At 41.5% G+C, this 7,393-nt stretch overlaps 1 long non-coding RNA gene across 1 annotated transcript; it reads right to left on the reverse strand.

The window, feature by feature from the left end:
* Window positions 1–208: 208 nt before the first annotated feature.
* LOC143416451 (uncharacterized) lies at window positions 209–1,279 on the reverse strand. Its single transcript, XR_013096823.1, has 3 exons — window positions 974–1,279; window positions 646–743; window positions 209–416 (listed from the first exon to the last, which is right to left on the reverse strand). It is a non-coding gene; the product is annotated as an uncharacterized LOC143416451 (long non-coding RNA).
* Between the last annotated feature and the right edge of the window lie 6,114 nt (window positions 1,280–7,393).

The raw sequence follows: 7,393 nt of genomic DNA on the forward strand, positions 1-7,393 counted from the left end.
GAGACACAGGCTTTACACTGAGACCTGATGGAACTGGAACAGGGGGAGTACAGAACCAAACCCTAACAATTACCAAATCTTAACAGAATACATAACCAAAATAAACAAGAACATAAGTCAATATTAATAAACACAAAACAGTGAATGATCAGACTCAGGACCATGGCATTATGTTTGTTTTACAACTAAATGTAACACAACAGAAAGCAAGCAAACACAGATATCATGTGAAAAGTAAAGATTAAATCAATCACATCACTTTTACAGGCTGTAAGCTGCCTTCATCCAGCTATTGAAACAAACAGTGTGAACTATGGAGTACACGTCTCTGTCACGTTTTTGATATCTTTCTTTTCTGGAAGTTTCCACCAGCTCACTTTTAGGTCACCAGTCGTACCTCCCAGCTCATTTTTGACCTGCACAACAGAAAAAAGAAAATTTAATGATTACACCACAAATTATAGACTGTTATTGTTACATTTTAAATGAAATTTGACATGAAAGAGACTCAAGACGCTAATGCTAATAAAGCAATTTTTTGGAATTGCTCATTATCCAAGACTTTTTTTTAAAACAGCTCGAAGGTTTTGTTATTAAAATATAAGTATAGTCGTTTCACTAAGATTTTGGGATCACACAAATTACCAAATTCATGATGGACTCCATCACAGCCGGGTCTTTCATGTCCACAGAAGAGTTGACAGCAGCCAGATTCACTTTCACCAAGAACTTCCTCCATGGAGCTGGTAAGATTATTAATTTATTAATTATTAATGCAACCCTTTCATTTCTCTGGACTGCCATAGGAGTATACTAGCTTTTGATGAGCTCAAACACAAAGCATTCACCTTCTGTTCATATTTGTTTTAACTCATTTGCGCTTTACATTTGAACACTGTTTTCAGTAGTTGTAAAAATAAGTTTTATTTGCTGTATTTGAAATCTTGTGAATGACCAAAAATATATATCTTACCTGAACAGATGACACCAGCGTCCGCAGAATGTTTACAGTTGTGTGCTCCAAATCCACTGAACTGACACCCAGTTAGAAAGTTTTCATTTCCTGAACAGGTCACTTCATCAAGCCAAATCTGTCCGGTTCCTTGACCAAAGTAAGCATTCTGAGGAGCCAGTAATGCCGGTCCACATTTTAACTCTCTGCAAACCACCTCAGCATCATTTAAGTCCCAGCCATCATCACAGACTGTTCCCCAGATGTTATTGTGATAAACTTCAACTCTGCCAGAGCATTGAGTTGATTCAGGCCCAGCTAATCTGATGGGTGAACCTGAAAATGCAGAAAAGGAGTTAAGAACAAAAAAAATATTGTAATGGCAATTAATAGTTAAAATGGAGAAGTTTTCCATAATTAAAATACAGTTTGTAGTTCTATATTTACATTAAATCCTTTTGTTTAAAGTTATTGTATTTCATATTAAATAAAATATTTTAAGAAAGCCTATTAAATTTAACATTCAGATGCTCAAACACTGTTAATCTTTGATCTCTTTGTTTGCATGATATTGCTGTAAGCATCACTGTACTGCCACTATAAGACATTTCACTTTGTATACATATGAGGCTTCATATAAATTGTCACTAAACTACAGAGAAATATTTGTTATTTTACACTGTGGTTGAATAGCAAATTATAACAATTCCTGTTGTCAACATTTAATTCTGTTAACAGAAAGCAATGTCAATACTCTTGATAACAAAACTTGAAATTTGTGTTCTAGTCCTGGGTTTTATGTTTGTGTTCTAGTTTGTCTCATTTTGTCTTATATGATTGGGTTTTCTTAGTTTTAGGTAAGCCTATCCCTGGGATACTGCGCAGGACCCTCAAGCTCCCAGGCCTCTGGTAGAGGACCCGAGCTTGAAGAATTGACCGCCCACAGGGGCGAGTGGGGAATTTATATATATATATATATATATATATATATATATATATATATATATATATATATATATATATATATATATATATACAGCGGGGAAAATAAGTATTTGACACATCAGCATTTTTATCAGTAAGGGGATTTCCAAGTGGACTATTGACACAACATTTCCACCAGATGTTGCCATCAAGCCAAATATTGAAGTCATACAATCAAATCAGAACATATAAGTATACAAGTTAAACCATAATAAATAAAGTGAAATGACACAGGGAATAAGTATTGAACACACTTTATTCAATACTTTGTAGAAAAGCCTTTGTTGGTGATTACAGCTTCTAGACGCCTCTTGTATGGATAGACCAGTCGTCTGCATTGCTCAGGAGTGATTCTGGCCCATTCTTCCACACAAACGGTCTTTAAATCTTGAAGGTTCCTTGGGCCTCTTTTATGAACTTTAATCTTCAGTTCTCTCCATAGATTTTCTATGGGATTTAGGTCAGGTGATTGACTGGGCCATTCAAGCAACTTGATTTTCTTTCTTTGAAACCACTTCATTGTTTCCTTGGCCTTGTGTTTGGGATCATTGTCTTGCTGAAATGTCCACCCTCTTTTCATTTTTAGCTTCCTGGTAGATGGCAGCAGATTTTTATCCAGAATGTCCCGGTACATCTCTCCATTCATCCTGCCTTCAATAATATGAAGTCTGCCAGTACCCCTTGCTGAAAAGCAGCCCCAAACCATGATGCTTCCACCCCCAAACTTGACTGTTGGTATGGTGTTCTTGGGGTGGTGAGCAGTGCCATTTCTTCTCCAAACATGGTGTGTAGAATGACTGCCAAAAAGTTCAATTTTGCTTTCATCTGACCATACTATAGTCGTCCAATAATCCACAGGCTTCTCCAAATGCTGTTGCGCAAATTTTAACCGAGCCTTGACATGCTTTTTGTTCAGCAATGGAGTCTTGCGTGGTGAGCGTGCATGGATGCCATGGCGGTTCAGTGCATTGCTTATAGTTTTCTTTGAAACAACAGTACCTGCTGATGCAAGGTCTTCCTGAAGTTCTGTCCGAGTGGTTCTTGGCTCTTGGAGAACCCTCCTGATTATTCTTTGGACTCCTCGGACAGGGATCTTGCGTGGAGCACCTGATCGTGGCAGGTTTATGGTGAACTGATGCACTTTCCATTTCCGGATAATGGCCCCCACAGTGCTCACAGGAACATTCAGCATTCTGGAAATGCACCTATAACCATTCCCATCAAAATGCTTTTCAACGATAAGATTACGAAGATCTTGAGAGAGTTCTTTGCTTTTACCCATCATGAAGTCTTTCCTGTGTGCCTTCTGGGTAATGAGGAGCCTTTATAGGCCATCAATTAGGACTAAAGCAGCTGATATCAATTAGTACTGATAGGGGACAGGATTTCTCTATCAATACTGACAGATTTCAGGTGATCTCCTGGCTTTCTATGTCATTTTGCCCCTTGTTATCTCCATGTATTCAATACTTATTCCCTGTGTCATTTCACTTTATTTATTGTGGTTTAACTTGTATACTTATATGTTCTGATTTGTTTGTATGACGTCAATATTTGGCTTGATGGCAACATCTGGTGGAAATGTTGTGTCAATGGTCCACTTGGAAATCCCCTTACTGATAAAAATGCTGATGTGTCAAATACTTATTTTCCCCGCTGTATATATATGTGTGTGTGTGTGTTTATAAATTCCCCGCTCACCCCTGCTGGCGGTCAATCCTTCAAGCTCGGGTCCTCTACCAGAGGCCTGGGAGCTTGAGGGTCCTGCGCAGTATCTTAGCTGTTCCTAGGACTGCGCTCTTCTGGACAGAGATCTCAGATGTTGTTCCCGGGATCTGCTGGAGCCACTCGCCTAGTTTGGGAGTCACCACACCTAGTGCTCCGATTACCACTGGGACCACCGTTACCTTCACCCTCCAAATTTTCTCGAGCTCTTCTCTGAGCCCTTGTTATTTCTGGAGCTGCTCGTGTTCCTTCTTTCTGATGTTGTTGTCATTGGGAACCGCTACATCTATCACTATGCCCGTCTTCTGTTTTCTACCACCACTATGTCCGGTTGGTTAGCCGCCACCATTTTGTCCGTCTGTATCTGGAAGTCCCACAGGATCTTAGCTCGCTCATTCTCCACCACCCTACCACGTCTCCCACGTCTCAGAGCTTGTTCAGAGGTGCGGTGACACCCAAACTAGGCAAGTGACTCCAGCAGATCCTGTTAACAACATCGGAGATCTCTGTCCAGAAAAGCGCAGTCCTAGGAACAGCTAACATACAGGACCCTCAAGCTCCCAGGCCTCTGGTAGAGTACCCGAGCTTGAAGGATAGACCGCCCGTTACGGTATTTGTTACTATACCACACTTGTCTTGTTTTCCCTATGTAGTTTCAGTTGTTTACCATGGTGTTTGGCATTTCCCTAATTACCATAACTCTATGTGCATTTAAACCCTTAGTTTGAATAAGGTCTTTGTCACATATAGCACGTATTTGGATGTATTTTTTCCACCACCCATTGGACTTCTGTTACACCAACATGGTAGGTTTGTATTTTGTGCATTAACTCCATCTCATGAGTCTCCAATTGGGTCTAGATACCTACACATGACCGAATGACGCAATCAGACAATGCACTCAGCTACACTGTTATCCAGCATTGCTTGTGGATGAGGAGCTGAGTGAGGATCTCTTAAGTTCTCTTCCAGGATTCATAATTCTAAGAACATAAATATTTTATCAGTCTCTCTGCCATGAGGGCAATTATCTGTAATAAACCTCAGCTACTTCTGTTCCCAACAATCCTGGACATTCTTTATTTAATAACAACATGAAGACACAGCTAACAGACTGAAACCTGAGCATCCTCTTTTTTTTGGCCTTTATTATCAATGCAGCAACCCAGTCACTGGAGCAATGAGCACCTGGACAGCCCTCTGAAAGATGAAGCAAGGCTCCTCTGATGGACTCACAACTGCAAGCCAGGAGTTGCAATCATCTTTGACCAGCTGCCTTACTTCTAGAGCCAGTAGACTTTGCTTGTCCTGTTGAGCACTCCCAGTCAGATGGGATTGCACGCCCTGTGCTGAAGTCCTAAACTCCCTGAGCCTGAGGGTCCTGAGCTGCCTGAAGGTATCTATAAGGTGGCAGCTTGGAAAATAAAACAGTCTTAGTATCATCAGAGCTGGGGTTGTTTCTGGGGTGAAAGCCACAGCTTTAGCAGACTCTGGCATAGCTGATACGGGGTTAACAGGGTCAGAGAGAGTTAATCCAGGCTCAGAAGAAGCAGAAGAAACAAAGCCCTTTGTTTTCCCAGAAGTCTTAAAAATACCAACCTGGGAGAGGTCAGTTACTACGAAGGCAGGTAAGCTACGCGTATTAGGTCTCATCAACACACCCCGAACAACCCCAGAAGAAAAAGTCCTGAAGTTCAAACCAGTAATATTGTCCTTTTTACTCACCACAGTCGGCTGCTCTGATATCCCGAGGTCCGACTGTGGTGAGGGGCGTTGATGGCGTGAGTGTCATTTCCCTTTCGAAGGCTCGGCCGACGGGCCGGGCAGAACAACCTCCGTCGGGCCAGGCAGCGAAGCATTAGTTGCTGGGTGGGTGGTAGCAGCCAGGGGGTGAAGGCGAAGCTCGTTCAGAATGAAATTCTGTGCGAGCAGGTGAAGTGAGCTGAAATCAATCGCTGTAGCTGGTTTGCCACAGCTTGCCGAAGTTCTTTCCCCTCATGTTCCAGCCACAAATTAATCAATTTGTCCACAGAGTACACAATATCCTCACAGAGCTCCTTGGGCGAGTCAAATGCTGCTGGGTCCATTGATGGCTGGTTCATACTGTCACGGCCAGCGGGGCAAGCCGTTTGTAAATTATTAAAGGACCCAAAATGCAAGCACTTCTTCTGATGAGAGTGAGCTTTATTGAAGTGGATGGCAAACAACGAAAAAAGGGCGAGGCTGGCGAGAACAGAACTGACAAACCTAAACTAGCAAAACTAACTTGAAACCAGAACAGAGATGCAGGGAGATAACGCAGACTAGAGAACAAAACACCATATAACGCAGACGAACCAGCAACTGCAGTCAGAGGCAGACAAAAGGCTTAAATACACAGAAGGATAACGAAGGAATGAGACACAGAAGGAGGGCACAGCTGGGAGTAATTAGACAGTAATTAGACAGGACGGGACAGGGGAAACGAAACGAAAACACGCTGAACACACTGACATCAGACACGGACCTTCAAAGTAAAACACAAAACACACGCAAAGACACAGACTCAGAGACGCGGGCTTAACACAGAGACCTGACGACACTAGAAGGGATATACAGGCAGGGATGACACAAAACAGAAGGAGCACTGAATAAACACTGGGAAACCGAAACACAAATAGTCATAAATCATAATAAAATCCAAAGTAAAAGTACAAAAACCAAAAACACAGGACCGTGACAGTTAGCCTCTGGTCAAAGCTCATGTGGTGCCTTTTCACCTCCATGTTTTTCATTTGGCTTTTAGGTCCCACCATCCTGATCTCCTCCACACGACCTGAAGCTGGATTTGCATGCCCTGCCAGTGTTTTAACTCATTTGCCTTTGAAGACTATGACGACTATACAAATAATTGTGAAAACAAGAAATTATTTTTTTACAGTATTTGGCATTCTGTGGATATATCTCACCTAAACAGATGACACCAGTGGTGTGATAGTGCCCATGGTTGTTTGAACAGTATTACTTAAAATAGGATTAGGGTTAGTATCTAAACGTTTTCTCACCTGAACAAATGACACCAGCATCCTCACCATGTACACAGTTGTGTGATCCAAATCCACTGTGCTGACACTGAGTTAGAGAACTTTCACTTCCTGAACAGACCACGTCATCAAGCCAAATTTGTCCAGTTCCTGCACCAAAGTAAGCTGATCGAGGAGCTTGTAGTGCCGACCCACAGTTTAATTCTCTGCAAACCACCTCAGCATCATTTAAGTCCCAGCCATCATCACAGACTGTTCCCCAGATGTTATTGTGATAAACTTCAACTCTTCCAGAGCACCGAGTTGATCCAGACCCACCTAATCGGATGGGCACACCTGAAAACTCCCCCCAAAAAACAGAAAAGATAGGAACATAAAGGACTTGTAATGTTCATCTATAGTTGTATGTAAATATAAAGTACAAACTGACTGATCAGATGTGATTTTGCATAAAATCATGTGTATTTACGAGATATAAACCTTGAAAATTTTACACATATTGTGTGTCCTCCTGGTCTCAGGTTACCTTATCTGTTTTAACTCAATTGCCTTTTATATATTTCTAGTATTTGGCATGCCTTGGATGAGAAAAATATATCTTAACAGAACAGATGACGCCAGCATTATTATTGTGCCCACAGTTATGTGTGACACAACTCATGTATGTCACACAAGAGGATAATGACCTAAAAACGTTTTCTCACCTGAA

This window comes from Maylandia zebra, linkage group LG3 (assembly GCF_041146795.1).
Source record: "Maylandia zebra isolate NMK-2024a linkage group LG3, Mzebra_GT3a, whole genome shotgun sequence".
NCBI lineage: Eukaryota > Metazoa > Chordata > Actinopteri > Cichliformes > Cichlidae > Maylandia > Maylandia zebra.